This window comes from Dromiciops gliroides, chromosome 2 (genome assembly GCF_019393635.1).
Source record: "Dromiciops gliroides isolate mDroGli1 chromosome 2, mDroGli1.pri, whole genome shotgun sequence".
In the NCBI taxonomy this organism is placed as follows: domain Eukaryota; kingdom Metazoa; phylum Chordata; class Mammalia; order Microbiotheria; family Microbiotheriidae; genus Dromiciops; species Dromiciops gliroides.
Genome location: NC_057862.1, coordinates 109,047,985 through 109,071,255, shown reverse-complemented (window position 1 = coordinate 109,071,255; position 23,271 = coordinate 109,047,985). Strand labels below are relative to the sequence as shown.

Below are 23,271 nucleotides of genomic sequence, written 5' to 3'. Positions count from 1 at the left end.
GACTCTTCCACCTAGCATGCAAGACCCTCTACCACCAGACTCTGACTTACCTTTCCAGCCTTATCTCCTCCTGTTCCTACACATACACCCTTGACTCCAGCCTCACTAGGCAGGGCCTATATGCACCACACCCATCCCTGTTGCTGTTCTTCTTGCCCCTTTGCCCACCACTTAATAAAAATAATCAGGATATGACTGTTAATCATAACAATAACAAAAAGCCTGATGTTTACACAGCAATTGAAGGTTTCCTTTGCCCACCTTGTCTCATTTGACCTTTACAATAATCCTGTGCGGCATGTGCATCAGGCATTAACATCCCCATCCGTTTTCTTCCAAAATTGTTTCTGTCCTTCAAAGTCCAGCTCAGAAGCCACCTCCTCTAACCACCAAAGCCCACCTTGGTCTCTCATTTCTTTAAATTCCTACATTGCTTCTGGTCTCAACACCATCTTGGCACAGAATCACACGTGATCTCAAGCCCTCAATACCTCTCTCTAATCTGGACAACTGCAATAGCTAGCTGTCTACGTGGTGTTCCTCTCTCCTCTTCCCTTTCTTTCCAAGCCACCTTCTTCAAGGCCATCAAGGTAACATTCTTAAAGCCAACATCTGATAATATCAATGCCCTACAAGGGGACCCTTATGCCTCTGTGCTCCAATACAAATTCTTCCAATATTGCTCCAAACCTATCCTTCCCAATTGATTTCCTTCTACTCTCTGTATTGCACTTCACTTTCTGGCTAATCCTGCCTCCCTCTGTAGGAGGAATACACACATGCATGTATACATGTATACCTAGAGAGGTATGTATACACATATAAACTATATGTGCATATATGTATATGGTGCATACATGTATATGTGTGTATATGTGTATGTAAACACACACATATTCTCTGTACAAACCTGTTCATCATCCCTCCTCTTGGAATTTCTTGTTCCTGTCAAGGCAGGGGTTCTTAACCTAAAATCTGTGAATTAACTACACACACACATATACATATATTTATAAACACACACAGATAGATAGATAGATAGATGATAGATAGATAGATTAGATAAGTGTTATTTCATTAGAATTGGTTCCCTTTCCAATCCTATGTGTTTTATGTATTCTGAGAAGGGGTTCAGAGGCTTCACCAGATGACCAAAAAGAGGGCAAGGCCCCCTGCTTTAAGACTTAATTTCATTGCCATCTCCTACAAGAAGCATTTCCTGATTCCCCCAGTTGTTAGTGCCAGCCCTTCCATCCTCAAAATCACTTTTGCATTTATTTCATGTGTTTTTGATTTATTTATCTTGCTACATATTGTCTCTCCCAACCCCCATCCAGTAGACTGGAAATTCTTAGAAAGCAGGGATGGTTTTATTGTTTTTCTGTATCTCCATTGCCTAGTACAACATCTGGCACATAGTAAGAGCTTCATAAATACTTGTTGAATTTGGCTAAATTGCCCACTGTCTCCTTCCTATGTATGAGTCCCTTCTCCCTGGTTAGATTGTGAGCCCCTTGTGGGCCAAAATCATATCTCGCACACCCAGCTGGGCTGGGGTACACAGCATACCCCCAAATGAAAGGGCTTGAAGCAGGCTGGCTGTGAAAACCTTGGCAGCACTTTCATCCCTGGAGGTTGCCAAGCCTGTTTAGCCCCAGCCAGTATTGACATCCTGTGGGCACTCAAGACCCCACCCCAGAAAGGGTTTTCTTTTCTCTCCCCTGCTCCCCCCACCCCCGCCCGGATTTCCAATGGCCCCAGGAAGCCAGTTCAACATCACCAGCCCCTACAGCTGCCAACAAGGCATTTCTCCATTCCCCCTAAAGGAGCAGTTCTTGGAAAAGGAAACTCTGCAAGGGATGAGTTATTAATGGGCTTTGCCTAGGGCTGCTTGCTTGATTAAGGGATCCCATTTTGCCTGTTGGCTGTGGGGCTGGAATGGTAGAGTGGAAAGAACACTAGACTTGGAGTCAGAAGACCTGGCTTTCAATCCCACCTCTGACATTTAACTAGCTGTGTGACCTTGAGCAAGTCAACCTCTCTGAACCTGTTTCCTCATTCTTTTTGAGTGGGGAAAAATGTCATTTCCATTTCCTACCTTACAGGACTGGTGTGAAATAATGCTTTGCTAACCTCAAAGCATTAATAAATGCTAGTTAGTACATTAGTTTTTGCTGACCAGCAATTCATCCTAGGGCATAATCCTTTAGAGTTATGGTAGTTGGGGACTCTGAAAACCCACTAAAAGCTAGCTTAACCCATAAGATCATAGATTCAGAGCTAGAAGAGACTTTAGAGGTCCACTGGTCCAACCCAACATTTTACAGATGAGGAAAGTGAGGCCTAGAGAGGTTAAATGAGTTGTCTGAAGAATCTGTGGTAGGATTTGAACCCAGATCTTCATGACTCCGAGTCGCTTATCTACTATACCCTCGTTTTAAACCTCCTTACACACTTTTATACACACACACACACACACACACACACACACACACACACACACCCTTCACAATCTCCAAGTCACTAATGCACTATTCATTGGTTTGGGCCTTCTTTTCCTTTTCTTCCTCCATGACTTTGCCCAGGTTATCTCCCATACCCGAGATGCTCTATCTCCTTTAATTCTGTCTCTTGGAATCTTTAAACCCACTCAAGGTTCAATCCAAGTGCCGCCTCCTACGTGAATCATTTACTAATTCTCCCTTCTTCTCCCAGATGTTAGGGGTTCCCTACCCCAAATTATTTTGTCTTTACTTTGTATTTGCTTTCCTATGTACATGTTCCTTCCCTCACTAGAATGGAAGCTCTCTGAGAGCAGGTTTTGTTTTTGTTTTTTTAAAAATTTCATATCCCCAGCATAGATCCTGATACATCCTGGTTAAATAAAAATGCTGTTGAATAGGCTGGATGAAACTTCATGCCAGCCTCCATATCTTTGATTACATTATTCTTCCTGCCCCCCTGGGGCTTTTTAGCTCCTCTCTGCCTCCCCAAACCTTATGTGTCTTTTGAGACCCACCTCCACCTCACCTCTTTCAGGAAGCCTTCCAGGATTTTTGGAGCCCACACTACCCCATGCATCTTCAAAGCTCCTAGAGCCCCAACCATCTAAACCACATGTTTTATGACAGGCACAGTCTTTTATGTCTCCTGGGACTTTTTCATATGCTTTTAAAATGCTTCTATTTAAATTTTAAGATACATTAATAATATAGCATTTCTGGTTTATTTCAGTTGATGGGCAGAGTTGGGTTAGGATTTTCTAGGTTATTGAAGAAATATTGCTGATTGATAGAAAGGTACAGTGAAGATAAAAGTGCCAAAACTCTAATAAGAGATTTTTTTTTGGTGGATCTTTCAGTATCCCTGGGTCAGAGTAGGGGAGAAAGGGTCTCATTCTATACATAGCAGAAAATTCACTTTAAAACCAATAAGATAATCATTCATGAAGGAAAAGTCATAAACCTAATGAAAAGGACTAGTATGGTATCATGAAAAAACTGGTGGCCTCGGATTCAGAAAACTGGAGATCTAGTTCTGGTTCAGAAGTCAACTGGTGGCTCTCAAGTCAGGAGGACCTGAGTTCAAATCTAACATCAGACACTTGACACTAGGTGTGTGACCCTGGGCAAGTCACTTAACCCCAATTGCCTCACTAAAAACAAAAGTCATTTGGCTGTATGAATTTAGGAAAATTAATCCTCCCCCCCCCTTAGTTTCTTTATCTTCCTAATCTTCGAAAAGAAAGAAATTGACCACCTGATCTTTAGGACCTCTTCCAGTCCTAATAGCCCATGAATATGTGTGTTTGTAAGGCTCCCTCAAAACACTCTCGATGGCTTGAAGGCCCAAGGTCAAGGCCTGGAAACTAAGGGTGTGTGGTTCCCAGCTGGTACTCTCAAAGACTCTGAGTAGAAATGCACCTGAAAGGAGAATTAATTTAGGGGTAGGTTCTCCAGCAAGATATCTTCACTAGATTTTGATCTAGGATTTCAAGGTACAGAGATCCTCAAAATCAGTTGTTCTCAATGTGAGGCTCATTGATAATAGACATGTCTCAGATGATATGGACCATCCCTGTGACTGAATTACTGCATTACCACCTAAGGTCTTGATTTTGGTGATGAGAGACCATAGGGACCAAGGGATCTTAGATTTAGAGCTGTAAGGGACTTTAGAGGGCCTTAAATCCATCCCCTCATTTTACTGATAAGGAAACAGAGGCCAAAAGTTAAGTGACTTGATCAAGGTCAGCACATGAAATAATCCCAGGAAACCAGTCCTGTTCAGAACTGGCAGGCCTGTTCTGAGTACTCCAGAGTCATTAAGGCCTGTGAGATTTATGCAGAGGTAGACAAGAGGAGAGGGAACTTTTTTTTTTTACAAATGCACCATTTAAGGTACCTTCAAACATAGCAATTATGAGTATGTGCGATAAGGATAAAAGCCAGGAGCTATATTCATTACTCATTTTAGCTGGTTCTGTTCCACATCCCTCCCCCAACCCCCTTCTTCAGGGCCCTGTCTGACCAGACTGCATCAAGTTCCTATTGAAAGCTACCACTGATTCCCAGATGCTGCCTCCCTCCCCCAATTCCCCAATCACAGCTCTCATCAAACAAAGGTAGAAAAAGAGGAGGATGTGATTCAGCTGATCTATTCTTTCAAGGCTGAAAAGAGCTAATTGAAGTAAAAGCAGGGAAGGGGCCCAACAGCATGTTGTCCATCTGCTTCTGCACTTGAAAATGAGGACATGGGCAGCCCTCCCTCTTTTCCCCTCTAGCCCTGCAGACACAGGGCCAGGAATAGTGGGATTCCTGAAAGGCTGTAAAAGGCTCAGAGACACTGAGAGGGGAAGAAAAAAAAACATACCCTAAGACCAAAGAGAACAGCTTGGGACAGAGGCCCTTGAGCCTCCCCTCATCATCAAGTTCCCCAAAATATGTTCAATGCTAATAATCAGACCTTTTGAGCTGTATAGTATCTGTGGCATTTCAATATTCTCTCCTGTCTTTGAGTCTCCCAACAATTCCATGAGCTGAGGGTGATGGGGGAGGATGAGAAGGGATGGAAAATTCCCATTTCACAGATGAGGGAGTTGAGTACTAGAGAGATGGAAGAATTCACTAAGAAGTTCACACTGCTACTTACAGTAGCAGATCGGAATTAGAACCCAGATTTCCTTATTTCCTGTTACACTGTGTCTATTTCATTCAGCACACTAAACACAAGTCATTTTTTTTCCTTTATCAATCTCAAGTGGCCCTTCATGTTTCACCACAGCTGTGGTCCTGGAAGAAAGCTGTGGTTGGTCATATCATATCTCTGTAATAGAATCCTGCTTTTTGACATGCAGTGATGCAAAACAAAGGAAGCCAACCACAGATACTGACCACTAACAGCAGCACAACCTGCTAAGTATACTGAGGAAAGAGAGATCAAATGAGATGCCATTGCTATTTTGTTAAATAAAACCCCAAAGTAGCAAATGGTTTAGAGTTGTGATACAATTTTACCTTTAATTTTAAGTGTTTCTGATGATAGTTATATTTATAATAGAACATATCTTTAAAAAATATTTCCAATGATACTTTCCCCCCATTGATTTCCTGAGGAAGTTTTTGCAGGAAGAGAGGAGGATTAGGGGGCTTGGAGTGAGGGTAGGGGATAGAAAGGAAGAGACCACAGAAGAGAGAGGCTGGGAGGTGTAAATGAGGCTTTGGGATAAAAACAGGCACAAAGGAGTGCTCTCTAGCCTGGTTTTCCAGGGCCCATCCCTTTCCCTGCCTAAGCTACACCCTTATGGACAAGAGGGATTTGTTCAGGGTGTGTATACTGGGGTTTGGAGTGGGGTGGGGAGAGATGGGAAATGGGAGTGGCATTTCCCAAAGCTACATACCAAGAAATGACAGTGGCTGGGACCCCCTCTGCTTTAAGAGAAGGGGGAGATTGTGCCATCACTGTCTGTCCTCCGGTGTATTTAGGATAATTCTCTCAGAGCAGCTGCTCCCTCAGTTCCCAGCTCAGGGCATCCTGGATCTAAATCAATTCAAATCACTTCCACAACCATTTATTAAGTGCCTACTATGTGCCAAGCACTGCACTTGGTGCTGGAGATGCAAAGACACAAACAAAATAGTCCCTGCCTTTGAGGAGCTTACTCTCTACTCATGAAGAAGAGCAGGGAGAGGTGGAGAAGGACATGACGCTTACACAAGTAAATAAAGCACAGTCTATTAAAACAAAGTCATTTTAAAAAGAAGAGAGTACTCATTACTCAGGAGTCCAGAGAAAAAGGCTTTCCATTAAGGTCACCAGACATAGGCATACTAGTGCAATTATGGGTTGGCCTTGCTTTTTGCATTAGCTCTGTTGCTGGGAGGAAGTTGTGGCTAAATTGTTTTTGTAACAAAGTCCTGCTTTCTCCCCTTTTAATCCACACTATAAACGGAGGGCAATCATTTCATCTTATTCATTCATTCAGGCAATATTTATCAAACATTGTATTTCAGTGCTAGCATTATGAGGGTCACCTATAAGTGTGAAGAGAGGTACCTCCCTACCCTCAGAAAGCTCATAGTTTAAAAAATGGGAATAAGGTAAGCATGCACAGAGGATATCTGGTATGCAGACACAGGAAAGGGACAGGTAGGTTTTGCAGAAAACATCTTCATAGTCATACCACTGACTGGCATGTAGAGAATGAGATTCAGCTGTGTCCATTGCTGATTTTAAAAATTGGCTTGGTAGATCTGGGTTTCAAAGCTCCCTTCAAATATAGTTCCTTATATGTTAAAGGCATAGAAACCTCTAATTCAGGTGAACAAATATAACTTTGTTCAATGATTTGCTAAGTATTGATGGACAGCAGATGATTGAAATAGAGTAAAAGTCCTTCGAGTTACAATGTAGATCTAAAATAACCCTGACGTTCCTCTGGGTCTCAGCATCTGCTCTGCCTTTACGTCTGCCAGACCACTTGGACACTGTTATCTCACCTGCTAGCATCCCAAGGATCCCTAGGCCTTGCCATCTGCACTGCAGCTGGCCCTCTTTTGTCTCTCCCAGTTAAAGTGTGAGTTCTTTGAGAGCAGTGACTGTCCCACTTTCTCTGCATGTATCCCTAGCACTTAAAACAGTGCATGACATATGAGCATTTAACAATTTTTTCCCCCATTCATTCATCAAGTGAAGCAAAAAATAGGTAGGCATTGATTCACCTGGGGAGTTTTTCAGTATCACAGACAATGTCTTCCACAGAATTCCAACAAAAGGATTCCCTATTAGCATCTTTTCAATCTCTTTTGCAGGATCATGACCCATAGTCTACCCTCTAACTGGTGTGTCTCCCAAGGCTCATCCTCACTCCCATCAGCTCTCAGGGATGAATATGTTTCTATGCAAATGACTCCTGGTTCTAGATAAAGATTGTTCTCTGAACTAGTCTCTCACCTGAACTCCAGTTTCTTATCATCAGCTGCCAATTGGACATTTCCAATCAGATATCCAATAGTAATAATGATAATAGCCTTCATATGGCACTTAAAAAAAAAACATTTGCAAAGCACCATACAAATATGATCTCAGTTGACGCTCACAACCCTGGTAGGTAGGTGATATTATGGTCTCCAACTAACAGATGAGGAAACTGAGGCCTACAGAAGTGAAATGACTTGCCTAGAATCACATAACCAAATTGTATCTGAGGCTGGATTTGAACTCAGGTCTTTCTGACTTCAGGCCCACAGCCCTCTTTCTATTACACCACCTAGCTGTCTCAAACTCAACAGGTCCAAAACAGAACTCATTCTCATTCCCTCCCAAACTCATCCATCTTCCTAACTTCCCGATTTCTGCTGAGGGCATGAAAATCACTCAGAGTCACAACCTTACAATCATCCTCAACATCTTCCTCTCCCTCATTCAGATGCCAAGTCCACCAGTATAATTCCTTTCTCTCCACTCCCACCAAGTACCTTCCTGAACAATCTCCTGTGACTTCACTCCTGGGACTATTGCAATAACTTTCTAATCGGTCTCTCTGCCTCAAGTGTTTCCCCCACTACAGGGCATCCTCCTCACAGCTGCCGATGTGATATTCTTAAAGCATGTGTTTGATCTCACTCAAAAAGTTCCTGTGGTTCCCACTCACTTCTAGAATATAATACAAACTGCAGTGTTTGGTATTTAAAGCCCTTTACAATCTGGCCTTGGTCTTCTTTTCCAGGCTGCTGGCATATTACATCCCCTCCCACACTCTTCTGTTCCAACCAGGCTGGTCTGCTCACTGTTTTCTTCACAAGACATCCCATCTCTTGTCTCTGGCTGTCCCTCTTCCCTGGACCTGCTCTTAGAATCTTAACTGCTTTCAAAACTCAGTCTAGTACTTCCTTTAACATGATACCTTTTCTGATCTACCCAGCTGCCAGGGGGCATCCCCTAAAACGTTTCTGTGATTAGCTTTTTGTGTACATGTTGTTTTCCCCGGTAAGCTCCTTGAAGGCAGAGACAGCTTTGTTTGTGTCTCTGTATCAGTGCATGGCAAACAACAGGCACTTCATTAAGTGCCTAATTAAATGCCCCTAAGAGATAAGCAAAGAATATGAACAAATGCTTCTCAAAAGATGAAAACTTTGAACAACCACAGGAAAGAATGCTGCAAATTCCTCATATGAGAAATACAAATCAAAACAACCCTGAGGTTTTCACCTTAAACTAGCAAATTGGCAAAGAGGATAAAAGATTGGAATAGTAAATGCTGGAGAGGTGGTGGAAAGCTAAGCACACTAATATATTGTTAGTTGAGCAACAATTCTGAAAAGCAATTTGGACTTATGCAAATAAAGTGACTAAAATCTTCATACCCTTTGGTCCAGAGATTACACATCTAGGCATGGAGCCCAAGGAGATCACAGATAAAGAGAAAGCCTCCACAGACAGCAAAATATTTACGGCAGCACTTTTTGTTACAGCAAAGAAATGGAAACAAAGTGGATGATCATTGACTGGGGAATGGCTGACCAAATTGTGGTACGTGAATATAATGGAATTTATTGTGCAAAAGAAGTGATGAATACAGAGAAGCAACAGAAAGATTTACATGAACTGATGCAATGTGTAAGTAAGCAGTCAAAAACACTATACACAATGACTACATCAATATAAATGTAAAGACAACAATCAAAAATAAACATTAGACAATTACAAAGAACAAGCATGGACTCAAGAAGAGGTATGAGAAAATACCTTCCCCCTACACTTTTGCAGAGATGAGGCCTAGTCTATGGATGTGGAATACTGCAAATGTTTTCAGATATTTTTCAATATGTTAATTGGTTTTTTCTCTTCTTTTTTTTTTAAAGTTTAAAAAGAATATTCTTTGATATATGAGCTAACTTTCTAGGAAGGGGCAGAAAAAAACATACAAGGCAAATTTTTCTAAAAAAGGGAAATGGATGTTGTAAAAATCCAAGAACAAGTTTGGCCCCAAAGAAGAGATATGAGGAGTCACTCACTCCTTTCAAAGGTGGGGAGCTCACAGGTGTGGAACACTGCTAATCTTGTCAGACTTTTTTCATTGTATTGATTGGTTTTGCTGATTTGCTTTTCATTTCTTAAAAATTCTTTATTATAAAGGATGAGTCTGTGGGAGGTGAAGAGGGGCAGCATATAAGGGAAAATTTAGGCAATGTAACAATAAAAAATATCAATAAAATCTATTTTTCTGAATGTATGGTTATGATTGACTAGCAAGGTTCTCCACATGCTCCTATTTGAAGATGCCATTGTATTAACTGCAGGGCAGCTAGGTGGTACAGTGGATAAAGTGCTGGGCTTGGAGTCAGGGGGACCCGAGTTCGAATCTGACCTCAGAGTCTTCCTAGCTGTGTGACTCTGGGCAAGTCACTTAACTTTCTTTGCCTCAGTTTCCCCTTCTGTAAAATGAGCTAGAGAAGGAATGTCAAACCACTCTAGTATCTCTGCCAAGAAAACCTCAAAAATGGGGTCATGAAGAATTGGACACGACTAATTGTATTAACTGCATCTAGCCACAGAAGATAGTCCTCTATGAAATCCAGAGTAAATTCAGAGATGTCTAACTATCTACACCAGAAAAACAAAGTGAATTAACTGGCTAGGAGTAGATCATGCTGGACTGAATGTGGGAACTTTATGTAGTGCTTTCAAAAATCCCAAACTGCTTGCAGCTGAAAAAGCCCCATCTTTTTTAACACCAACAACCTCCCCGTGATACTCTGTGGGAATGAATCATAGAAAACCATGATTTGGGAAGACTCAAAATTCCAAGTAAGCCAATTTGGATTTCCACTGCAAAAGAGCAATGGAAAGATGCATGGTGTAAGGAGGTTGCCACATATTACCGGTAATGATTTTGCACAAGAAATGGCATCATCAAGGACACATGAGACCAGAAAAGGGGGAGGGCAGTGGTTAAATAGAAGAAAAGGGGGAAAACTGATACTTTAGAGAGATTAAAAGAGCTGGAAGAAGGCTTCTGCCATGTTGGGTGGATGGCCTGTTGAAGATTTACAGGAAGACAGGTACAAAGTAATCACGTGTGATGTGGAAGCAGTTAAGATCTGCTCTGGAAATTAGCACAGGACACAACAGGTCCTTAATAAATCCTTGTTGACTTGGCAGATTGCCAAAGAGAAGCACAAAGTAACAACAACACCAGGGCAAAAGCAAAATAAAGAGAGAGATGAATAAATAAAATAATGAGGAGGAGGAGGAGGACTAGCGTTTATATAGAGGTTTGTAAAGCAAACCTTTGTATGTGATCTCATTTGAGCCCCACAACAATCCTATGAGGCAGGTGCTGGTAGCATCACCATTTAACAGATGAGGAAACCAGCTCAGAGAGATTAAATGACTTAGCCAGGGTCACATGGCTAACAAGCATCTGGGACAGACTCAGGTCTTTCTGACTCCAGGTCCAGGGCTCTCTATCCACCAGTCACTGACTACGCTACCAAAAGAAGAGCAGCACAGACACACAGTAGCACATGTGTAAAGATGAATAGTTCACAAACACTGCCAGACAATTAGACACACAAAATACAAATACACACAGAATCATATGAAACTCTCTCCTTCGGACACACAAAAATGGAGGGGGGAAAGCCCACCATTGCCATTTCACCAGTGCCATTCCTTAAGGATTAGGACTCCATCTTTGATCTTCCCTTATAATTTCCCCATTGCATAGTCTATCTCCAGGATGCGCTTAGAGTAGGCTCTTAATAAATCATCAGATCATAGATTCATACCTGAAAGGGACTGTAGAATTCCCTTAGTCCATTGCCTTCATTTTACAGATAAGGAACCTGTGCCCCAGAGAGCTTAAATAATTTAGGATCATAGATCCGAAGCTGGGAGGGACCTTAAGAGGTTATCTAATCCAAGTCACTCATTTTGTAGATGAAGCAACTGAGGCTCAGAGGCGGAAAGTGACTTGACTGAAGTCAGAGGACTGGTTGTTAAACCCAGGATCTCCTAGTTTAAACTAGTCCATTTTGATTTACTCTAAAGGAAAATGGGACTGAAAGAGAGGGTTATGGGACTGGGGGAGCAGAGTCTGAAGTATATTTTAAAAAGTATTTAGATGTCTGGCATCCCCATCAAAGAAAGATGACTGGGGACAAGTCCCTGCAATGGGTACCAAAGAAGGCAGTAACACCTCAAAGACTTTTGTGACCGGATATCCATTTCAGAGCTGGGAATAGGTGGAGACAGCCATGTCAGGGGCTCATCAGGTCCTGGATTTGAGCACCATACCATATACCCTCTTCCAAAGGATCATAGATTTAAAGCCTTTGGAAAGGACTTTAGAGATCATTAAATCTTATTTTTACAGATGAGGGAACTGAGGCACAGAGTGTTTAAATGATTTGCCCAGGGTCATAGATAGTAAATTTCTGAGGTGAGATTTGAACCCGGGTCACTTGGAATCAAAGTACAGCACTTTACACCATGCTGACCCTCTATACCAACATTCTCAGCTACTGCCTGGTTTGGCCTTGTCCCTTGGCCTTACTCTTGTTATCAGTCAACTAGGATTTACCATCTACTTTTTTTTTTTTTGTGAGGCAATTGGGGTTAAGTGACTTGCCCAGGGTCACACAGCTAGTAAATGTCAAGTGTCTGAGGCTGGATTTGAACTCAGGTCCTCCTGAATCCAGGGCAGGTGCTTTATCCACTGCGCCACCTAGCTGCCTCCTACCATCTACTTATAACCAACACTATGCTGGACACTATAGGGGCTGTGAGAGAAGTAAAAATACTCGGTCCTTCTTCTGAAGGAACTCACAGTAATATGATATACATAATTAATAATCCCAAATTTATGGTGAATGGCCAGTAAGTGGTACAGAGAAAGGAGAGCCCTCCATGGCACAGGGTGCTAAGAGCTTTCCTGGAGGTAATGGGACTTAGGGTCATAGAATCATCTCTTTAGAGCCACAAGTAATCTTGGGTCATCTACTCTAATCCCCTCATTTTACAGATGAGGAGATTGAGGGCCAGGGGGGTTAAGTCATTGGCTGAAGGTCACATGGGGAAGCATTAAAGGCAGGATTTGAACCCAGGTGCTCTAACTCTAATGTCAGTGCTCCTTCCTCTGACTTAAAATGGGCCTTGAAGGATGCACTGGTGGTAACATGAACAAAGGGACAAAGGAAGGAATATACAAGGCATAATCTCACCTCCAGGATGCTCTATTCATGGCAAGAGGTGTTTTTTCTAACTGGAGAGAAGATGTGTTTGATATTAGGGGAGGCATCCCCTCCAAAACATTTTGTTTCCCCAGTCTCATTGTAGGGCAGGAGAAAATACATCTGTGAGACCCTGGGCAACGGTTCAAGACTTGATGATTCAAGACTTGACGTTTCTGGGTATCAGTTTATCTGCCTCTGTGCTTCTCTTTTATGTTATTCATTGCCTGTGCCTGAAATGCCTTTCCCTTTCCAGTGCTGTTTTTTTTTAAATTTAAATTTTAATTTAGTATTTTGTTTCTCCCCAATTACATGTAAAACCAATTTTTCAACATTTTAAAAACCAAATTCCAAATTCTCTCCCTCCTTCCCCATCCCCCTCATTGAGAAGGCAAGAAATGTGATATAGGTTATACATGGCCTTTCCCTCTCCCATGTTAATTCTACCTTCCATCCTTTATGGTTCAATTCAAGTTCCAGGAAGGTGCTTTGACTATGGGTTTGTTCTGCCTCTGACACTTACCCAGGAGATCTTAGGCAAGTCATTTAGTTGTTATTTAAGGCCCTTTGATCTGGGCCTCATCTAAAAATGCAGGGGCGGGGGGAGGTGTTAGACTACACCCCCAGGGTCCTGTCCAGATCTCGGTGTATGATTCTGTGATCCATGATACCACATTAACTCTAACTTGAAGTCATCACCCTAGGAACAATTGAGATCTGCCACCTATAGCCCTGTCATATGGAGAAATCTTAGAGGTGGAATTTTTTCCCTCCCTTTTTGGAAAGAAAGAACCAACCATCATCTGTTCTCATTTTTCCTGGTTTCTAGGATACCAAATAGCTCATTCTGCTGGAAATAGCAGAAGTCTTTGTCTCTTTTTTTTTCTCCTCTGTTGCCAACTAGGGTCTAAAAAAAGTGGTTCTGATAGCCCAGTAAAAAGTCACAGGCCTGCCTTCTACCCAAAGTATTTTCCCAGGAACTGGACAGGCTGCAGCAATGAGCATTTCAACTTTCCACCTGCCCCAGCACTCCATACTTTAACAGTCTCCCAGGGCTCTAGTTCTATGATCCTTGAATAATAATGATAACAACAGTACCATTTAGAGTGCTTTAAAATTTACAAACCACTTTTTTAAAACAAATTTTATCTCATCTTATCCTCAAAAAAGCCCTGGGAGGTAGGTTCTATTTTATTCCTATTTCACAGATGAGGAAATGGAAATAGACAAGGGTTATGTGACTTGCCCAAGGTCACACAGTTAGTCTGAAGATGAATTTGAACTCAGGTCTTCAGGATGCCAGGTTCCATGCTCTATCCACTATTCCACCTAGCTGCCTGTTTTGAATTTTCTCTGCCTGGGGTGGAGTCAAGTTTTCTATCCCTCTGTTCCTGCATATCCCCTTTGAATCATCTATGACCCTCAGAGGTTGAGAGATCTTCCTTCTCCTGACCAGTGGATAGAGCCAATCAACTGGAGAGCCATCCATTGCAATAAGGGAACAGAGTGATGGAGTGGTTCTCAAGAAGCCAGGATTTAATTCCCAGATATATATCTAGATATATCTATATATATCTATATCTATACATATATACACATACATACATACATATACACACATATACATGACACCTCTCTGATTCCTTCTATCTATGCCTTACTTTTCTCTAGAGGTAACTAAACAGCACAGTGGATAGAACACAGGACCTGGAATCAGGAAGATCTGCTTTCAAACACAGCTTCAGATACTACATAAGTGAATCGGGGCAAGTCATTTAACATCTGCTGCCTCAATTTTCTCATCTGTAAGATGGGAATAAAAATAGTACCTATCTTCCAGGATTATTGTATGAAATATTTGCAAAATTTTAAATTTATCTTATATTTAAATTGCCAAAAACTTAGCGAAGTAATATTTACAAAGCACTTTTCAAAGTGGCAAAGAGCTCCCAGGCCTAGAGTCAGGCAGACATGAGTTCAAATCCAGTCTGTGTGACCCTGGACAAGTCACTTAATCCTGTTTGGCTCAGTTTCCTCAGCTATAAAATGAGCTGAAACAGGAAATGGCAAACCACTCCAGTATCTCTGCCAAGAAAATGCCAAATGGTGTCAAAAAGAATCAGACATGATTGAAAATGACTGAACAACAACAATGAATTTTTAAGCCCTACACAAATGTTTGCTATTTATTATTACTATTCTCATTTGTCAAATGAGGGTAAAATTTTGGACCCATTTTCTTCCTGGGGCACCATGGGATCACATAGATAATAGATTCCAAAGTGCCTTGGGTAAATAGCAAGGAAAATACATACATGCCCGAGGTTATTGCTGCTCTATCACTGCAATCTAGTGCATTGGTCATGCTCAAATGGATTTCCTTTTCTCTCCTGGCCAAAGAGCCAGGTGCCTTGGTCCCCAGAGTAGAGGTGGGTTCAGCTGAGAAAGTCACTGAAAACTTTAGAACAGAGACCTGCCTCAGCTCTCACTGTTGGGCCGCACTGCCCTGGATGAAGAAGAGGCTGACAATGCTTGTTCACTCTTAACTGGGGTCAAATTTGAAAAGATTGCGGGGGGGAGGGGTTGGGAACTGGTGGAGGACTCAATTTAAAGAACTTAGAAAAGCAAAGCAAAACAGAACCCAGACCACACTTCTTCTGTAACATTCTTACCCAGACTCTGCTTATTTAATTCCTGGGGAATTTTAAATACAGGGCTTGCAAAAATATGCACCATCCAAAGGCAATCGCCCTTTCATGAGGCAGATTCTTCCAGACCGAGGTGAGGGGTGGCCACCAGGAATGCTGATGGATTTGGATCTCTGAGTTCACTGATGGAACAATCAGCAGAATTGGGGTGGGGGGTGGGAGGGAAGCAGGGCCTGATTCTCAGACCTGTGGAGAGGACAAATGGAATTGCTAACTCTCAAATCTCCACTTACTGACCTGGGTGTAAGAAAGGAAGTTAGTAGTGGGGAAGGAGGAGAAAAGTCCCTGAATAGCAGAGAATCTCCCCACCCCCACCCCAAGTCCCTAGGATGCAGAAGGTGGTGTTCTAACCATATTCTTTAAGACTTAACCCTGGTGGGGGCAGCGAGATAGCACAGTGGATAGAGCACCAGCCCTAGAGTCAGGAGGACCTGAGTTCAAATCCGACCTCAGACACTTAACACGTACTAGCTGTGTGACCCTGGGCAAGTCACTTAACCCCAATTGCCTCACTAAAAAAAAAAAAAGTGCCTGTTGGGGCAGCTAGGTGGCACAGTGGATAAAGCACCGGCCTTGGATTCAGGAGTACCTGAGTTCAAATCTGGCCTCAGACATTTGACACTTATTAGCTGTGTGACCCTGGGCAAGTCACTTAACCTCCATTGCCCTGCAAAAAATAAAAAGACAACCCTGGAAAACTTTGCCTAGGGTCCCCTGGGGAACTCAGGCACAGAGAGGCTGGTTATCCAATGCACTCAAAGTCAAACAGCAAACATGCTCCATCCCTAACCCTGCTCAGATGTTCTGCTAATCCTTCTGGCTTATGCACCTTTTTCAAAATAAGAATTGAAAATCAAACTTCTGGGAAGCTTGGGAACACCCTACACTTATCAGAGGAGACTCACTAGGGTAGAAGGAAAAGAATCCAGAATCAAGATTTTCTCCCAAACAAACAGGATTTGCCTCAGTGAGTCCCTCAACACACAACCCCACTGGTGAGCTGCATGACGGACACAATGGATTTGAGACAGCACCTTAGACGGTCAGCACAAACACAGCCCTTACTCCTTGGGCCAAGGCAACTCACAGCTTTGGAATGTGCAGGAAAAGACCTGCAGGCCCACATGGCCTGGGGAGGGGGCAGCAGAGAGGAAGGACAATGCCCCAGAAAGCAGAGCCCCTCACCTGGCCTGCTGAGTGCAGGACTTTCCCAGGGGCAGCTGGGATCTTAACCAGCTCCACCGGGCCTGACACTAGGGCTAGAGATAGCCAGATCTCAGAGGACTGGTGGAAAAGCCTGGACTCAGGTACAGAATAACAGAGGTTAAATAATAAGTGATAGGGGAAAAAAACTAGGGAAGGAGGTGTGTGTGTGTGTGTGTGTGTGTGTGTGTGTGTGTGTGTGTGTGTGTGTGTGTGTGTGTGTGTGTGAGAAAGAGAGACAGAGACAGAGGTGAGACAAGGGGGGGGAGAAGCAGGGGAGGAAGAGAGGAGAGAGAAAGGAGAGAAAGAGGAGGAAAGGGGAAGGGGAGGAGAGAGAAAGAAATAGAGGTGAGGAGGAAGAAGGAGAAGAAGAGAGAGTGGAGAAGGAAGAAGAGGTGAGAAAGGAGAAAGGGATAGAGAGAGGAGGAGGAGGAAAGGAAGGAGGGAGGGGGGAAAAGAGAGAGACACAGAGAGACAGAGAGACACACACAGAAACAGAGAGACAGAGAGACACAGAGGGAGAGAGACAGAGAGAAAGAGACAGAGACAGAGACACAGAGGGAGAGAGAGAGAGAGACAGAGAGACAGAGAGAGAGACAGAGAGAGACAGAGAGAGAGAGACAGAGACAGAGAGAGAGAGACAGAGAGAAGGACAGAGAGAGAAGGACAGAGAGAGAAGGACAGAGAGAGAAGGACAGAGAGAGAAGGACAGAGAGAGAAGGACAGAGAGAGAAGGACAGAGAGAGAAGGACAGAGAGAGAACGACAGAGAGAGAAGGACAGAGAGAGAACGACAGAGAGAGAACGAGAGGGAGCCCATGAAGGCAAGAGAGAAAGTGATTAGCTAATGTTACAGCTTCAAAGGATCTTGGAGCTCATCTAAACCCAACCTTCATCATTGTACAGATAAGAAAACTGAGGCCTGGGGAAGGGAGATGACTAAAGGGAGGGTGGGGAATTAAAGTCTTTCTGCCCTGATTTCTGAGCTTTTTATTATACTGTTTTTAAAAGTTTTGTTGATGCCTTTTTTTCCATACTAGTCACTTCCCCTCAACTGCATCCCTTCCCCCACTCAGTCCAGAACCTCCTCTTGTAACAAAGAAAAACACTTAGGAAAACCAAATGATAAAACAATAACTCAGTGTTCAAAAACTTATGCAACATTCCACTCCAGTAGGCCCCCACCTTTCCTGTGTTTCAGTCATTAATCTGTTCTTTGGGCCCAACTTTGATTGTTGCAATTAACCTGAGTCTGGCTGCCTTTGAATGTTGTTTTCAGTTAGATGATTGAAATCATTGTGTCTCATGTTCTCCTGGGTCTGCTTACTTCACTCTGCATTAGTTCATACAAGTCATGTTTCTCTGCATCCCTCAGATACATCGTTTTTTATGGTGCAATAATATTCCATTACACTCATGTGCCACAATTTGTTTTGCCATTTCCCAATCAATGGGCACCCATGTTGTTTCCAGTTTGTTTGTTTCTTCCTACCACCAAAAGTGCTGCTGCTATGATTATTTTTGGTTACATATGGGAAACCAGGAAGATTACTGAGGCAAAAAGGAAGTGGGGTACCAGTGGAAAGTTGCAGTAAGAAGGACATTCTTACTGCGCTTGCTACCCAATCTCTGGCTGGGTCTTTGTGGGATTTCTCTGCAAGGCTAGTGGGGTTGTTGCTCTCCTGCCCACCCGTCCCTGGGATGATTAGACTGGCAGGACTCTACATGAGATGAACATATAGGAGTTAACTTGGGAGCCACGGTCGAGGGAGGAAGTATGCCTAGAGACAAGCCATTGCCTGCAGTTCACAGAATTATCGATTTAGAGTTAGAAGGGATCTCATGGGTCATAGAATCCAACCTTTTCATTTTATAAATGAGGAAACTGAGGCACAGAAAGGCTAAGTGACACACAGGGTCACAGAACTTGTATCTGAGGTAGGATTTGCACCCAGGTCTTCCTGGCTCCAAATCTAGTGCTCTATCCACTATGCTGCCCATCTCCTGTTTGTTTTCTGAGATTGGGCTTCCTCAGTCCTGACCCCACCTCAGGGCATCTAACTCTTGTCCTGGGTTCCAGACTCATTCCTGTCTCCACAAGACTCATTGCTATCTCCACACTCTGGTTGCTCCCCTTCTCTGGAATGACTTCTCTGTCCATCCAGATCCTACCTTTCCTTCAATACCCAGATAAAGCAAGATCCATCTCTTCTTCTTCTTCTTCTTCTTCTTCTTCTTCTTTTTGGTGGGGCAATGGGGGGTTAAGTGACTTGCCCAGGGTCACACAGCTAGTAAGTGTCAAGTGTCTGAGGCTGGATTTGAACTCAGGTCCTCCTGATTCCAGGGCCAGTGCTCTATCCACTGCACCACCTAGCTGCCCTGATCCATCTCTTCTTTAAAGCCCTCCCTGATCATTCCACTCTACAGTGATTTTTCTGCCTCGGATGCTTCCAGAGGCTCTTAGAGTCCTGCTCCATGGCTTAGCACTTGATCATCCACTGCCCTGTATTAAGTGCTAATTTCTTTGCTTATAGGATATCTTCCCTTAGACCAAAAACTGCCCCCAATAAGAGTTGACTGTCTCCTCTTCGGCTTATCTCCACACAAAAGAGCCAGTAGAGCTGATCCCAAGGGCTGGCTGAGAACAGGGTTGGTTCATACTATACTTGCTGATACACTTGCTGACTGGTTCTTAACCTCACTCCCTGGTTGCTATGTCAGATTGAGGCCATCACACTTCTAGTCCCAACTGGGTAACAGTGCCTAGGTATTCTTGTTCCCGGGCAATCTGGTTTCTCATTCATGTGGCCTGAACCTCTGCTCCTGGTGGGAGATATCAGGAGACGAAGGGAGTAAGGCAAGAAGGTAGTGAGGAAGGCTACCAGTGACTCTGAATAAGGACCGACACTCAGGATCTTGACAGAGTGGCCCAAATCCCAAGGGGTCATCGTTGGTCTGGACACTGCCCTTATTCTACAAGATACAACCTGAGCCATCTGAATAAGAGAGAGTATCCTATCACAACAGAATGCTCCAACTAGAAAAAGATCTTTGAATCCACTGAGTCCAATGACTACATTCATCTATCTGCCTGCTGTTACATAGTGAGTTAGTAGACTTTATTACATGCTGTAGGCTAGTTAATAAAATTTTTAATAATAATCTGCATTAGGGGCGGCTAGGTGGCACAGTGGATAAAGCACTGGCCCTGGATTCAGGAGTACCTGAGTTCAAATCTGGCCTCAGACACTTGACACTTACTAGCTGTGTGACCCTGGGCAAGTCACTTAAGCCCCATTGCCCTGCAAAAAACAAAAAACAAAAAATAATAATAATCTGCATTAGCATTGGCATTTTATGGTTTACATAACACTCTACTTACATATATCCTGAGACTGGTAATACAAATATCCCCATTTTATAGATAAGGAAACTGAGAATCTTTGAAATGCCAAAAGTCACAACTAGCAAGTACTGGATTTGGCATTTTAAACCAGGTCATGTGATAACCAATCCAGTACTTTTTCCATCATCCAACATTGCAAAGCTGCATTTTATGCTTCTCTTGTATTCCCACAGGGTTGTCTCTATGTAGTAATAATGGGAATGGATTTATTTGGTGATTTGTAATTTGCAAAGTACTTTACCTGTATTATCTCACTTGAGCCTTACAACAATCCTGTGAGGTAGGTGCTAAGATTATTCCTATTTTACAGATGAGGAAACTGAGGTTCAAAGATGAAAATTTATTTATCCAAGGTCACATGGCTAGTAAGTTTGAAAGGAAAGATTTGAACACTGGTTGCTCTGTCTCTATACTATACTGCCTCTCATAATAAATGTGGGCTGGCATTCATTCACTCATTTAGTCAGCAAACATGGGGGTGGGGGAGGGGAAGGAAAAGGGGACATTAGAGAATGCAGCAATGAAGAGGACACAATTCTTGTCCTCCAGGAATTTACAATCTAAAATGGAAGACAAGATATGTACACAGAACCATAAGACACAATAGAAAGTAATTAGTATTAGCTGTGTGACCCTAGGCAAGTCACTTAACCCTCATTGCCCCGCAAAAAAAAAAAAAAGAAAAAGAAAAGAAAGTAATAAGTATACGACAGAGGTGCAAAATAGTAAGCAAGTTCAGAGGATTGGGAGATACCAGCCAAGATACTGGGACTAGGGAATGCATAGGGAAGCTCTGGGTGTCAGGAGGGTAAGGAAGGGCGAAGAAGGGAAGTGGAAGGTGCTGAACACTTCACAATTTTATCTGGGGCCAGATGTCAGGACCATGACTACTTCTTCTTCTGGATTACCCCCTTCCCTTTCCGTTCTCCTTCAGGGCTGGACATACACCAAAACCCCAATGCCATCTTGCTGAGTAAAAGCAGCCATGGTTCTGGCTAGTCTGGTCTGCTGAGCAGGGCTGAGACTCAGAAAATGTGGGACTCTCCCAGACCCTTCCCAGGATTCTGGAATCCCCAGCTCCCAGCTCCCCAAGGAGAAGGAGGCAAAGCGCTTGAGACATGAGAGACCAGCAGAAAGGGCTCTGATGCCGATGAGAACCTTGGAAGCACTGGCTAGCTTTCTCAGCCCTTATCCCAGCTCTGAGCGGGTCCCCCATTTCATCCTGGGACCTATTGCATTTGCATATCAGGTTTAATTGGGCAAAGGTTTGGGCAAGCACCTCGAGGGGAGGGGGGCACATTATTCCCCATTTCCCCATGGAAGTCAGCAGCCTAAAGTCATCCTTCTGGTTGTAACCGAAGCCAGTCTGTTTGTGATTATGGTCCCTTGCTTGCTGCCAAACCAGCTCTCAAGCTGCTTATTCACAGTCCGGCTCTGAGGGAACACACTCAAGCTAATAATCTTGTCCTCATCTGACACAAGCCCAACCGCCCAACAGCACCCTTCTCCCTCCCCACCCCCCTCATTTCTTCCTCTACCGGGACCTTCCTTGTTCCTCAAGGCCAACTTTGTGAAACAGCATTTTTAAGGGGAAAAAAACCCAGAGCAAAACAAACACTTCCCTAGAATACCTTCCAACATGTTTCCACAAACCCTAGTTACTTCCTTGTCTTCCTGCTAATCAGCCTAAAAAGATACCAGCCTGGTCATCCAGGGCCAGGGTGAATAGGCTCTAGAGGTGGTCCTTTTCAGCTTTGTGGGACCATAGGCTTTACAGCTAGAAGGAACCTTAAAGATCAATGAGGCCAAGTTCCTGATTTTACAGATGAAGAAACTGGGTTCCAGAGAATGACCTGCTCGAGGTTACCCAGATGAATAAGTACCACAGCCAGGATTTGAACCCAGCTCCTCTGAGTCCAGGTTCAGTGCTTTTGATACTATGATGTGCTTTCTTCCTGGCTTCAGGAAACAAACTTTGTTGAAGTGCATGTAATGGGAGCAGCTGAGGAGACTCCAGTCTGTGCCTCAGCTGCTATGTCTCCGGAAACATAATATTCAAGGCATTTGGTCTGCATAAAGCTAGCTCCAAAGTACATATGGTAACCCTTGACCTCTGCAGCTGCTGTTTCAACCCCAGCCATTTTTGCCACAAGAGACACTTGCGGGGGGGGGGGGGGCAGGGGGAGGGGAGGAGGTGACTAGGAGCGACTTAGAATGGCTAGATTTTTGGCCACCTCCTTAGCCTCCCAAAGTGGCTTCTCTTTGGAGTCTCTGTAGCTGCAGAGAGAAGGAAGAAATCTTTTGGGGGCCAGAAGGTGTGTGTACGGGGAGAAGCACTGGCCCGAGGACCAAGAGAGAGAAGCCACAACTATCTTCCAGCACCCCTGGGTAGTAATTACCCTGTCCAACAGCCCAACGAAGAGGAACACAGACCACTCCCTTTGCAATCTCCTTACACCTCCTGTCCCCCCCCAGCCCCCCACCTCCTCTGTAATGCTCTGACAATGGCCTTCTCGCTGCTCCCCAAACAAGGCCATTTCCACCCCATGCCTGGAAGGCTCTCCATCCTCATCCCCACCTCAAGTTCCAACTCAAATCTCACCTTCTACAGGAAGTCTTTCCCAAAGAGTCTAATTCTAGTGCCTTCCCTCTTTTGTTTATTTCCAATATATCCTATTTATAGCTTGTCTGTATTTAGTTGTTTGCTCCTTGTCTCCCTCATTAGACTGTGAGTTCCTTGAGGGCAGGGGAGTGCCTTTTGGCTTCTTTTGTATCCCCAGCTCTTGCTACAGTGCCTGGCTCATACTAGGTACTTAATAAATGTTTATTGACTGACTGACAATGGGAAAAATGCTCCATATATGAAGATAGAGACAGCTCATACTAAACTTTACTATATGAGAAGATCCACATGTATATTTTGCCTTGAAATAAATGAGAATATAAGAGGAGAGACATTTTTCCTCTACTCCCCTCTCCAGCTCACTTAGGAAACCAATCCTATTTCCTTCTCATGCCTTTCTTCCTCAATTCCCCTTTGTCAAAATGACAGCACAGAACAATGGGCAAATTGATTCGTTATCTTCCATAATCAAGACTCATTGGCTGTTTGTCAAAAGATGTCCTACCTTGAGGATAGATGCCCTATTCTTCAGGAGGATGGAAAGAGAAACAAAGTCATAGAATCTTTTTAAATTTTATTTTTTATATTTTTATTTTTT

The 23,271-nt window shown here is 43.4% G+C and overlaps 1 protein-coding gene across 11 annotated transcripts in view; it reads right to left on the bottom strand.

The window, feature by feature from the left end:
• The window catches only part of SH3PXD2A (SH3 and PX domains 2A), a 332,613-nt gene that overhangs the window by 47,225 nt on the left and 262,117 nt on the right, over positions 1–23,271 (bottom strand). The window lies entirely within an intron of this gene.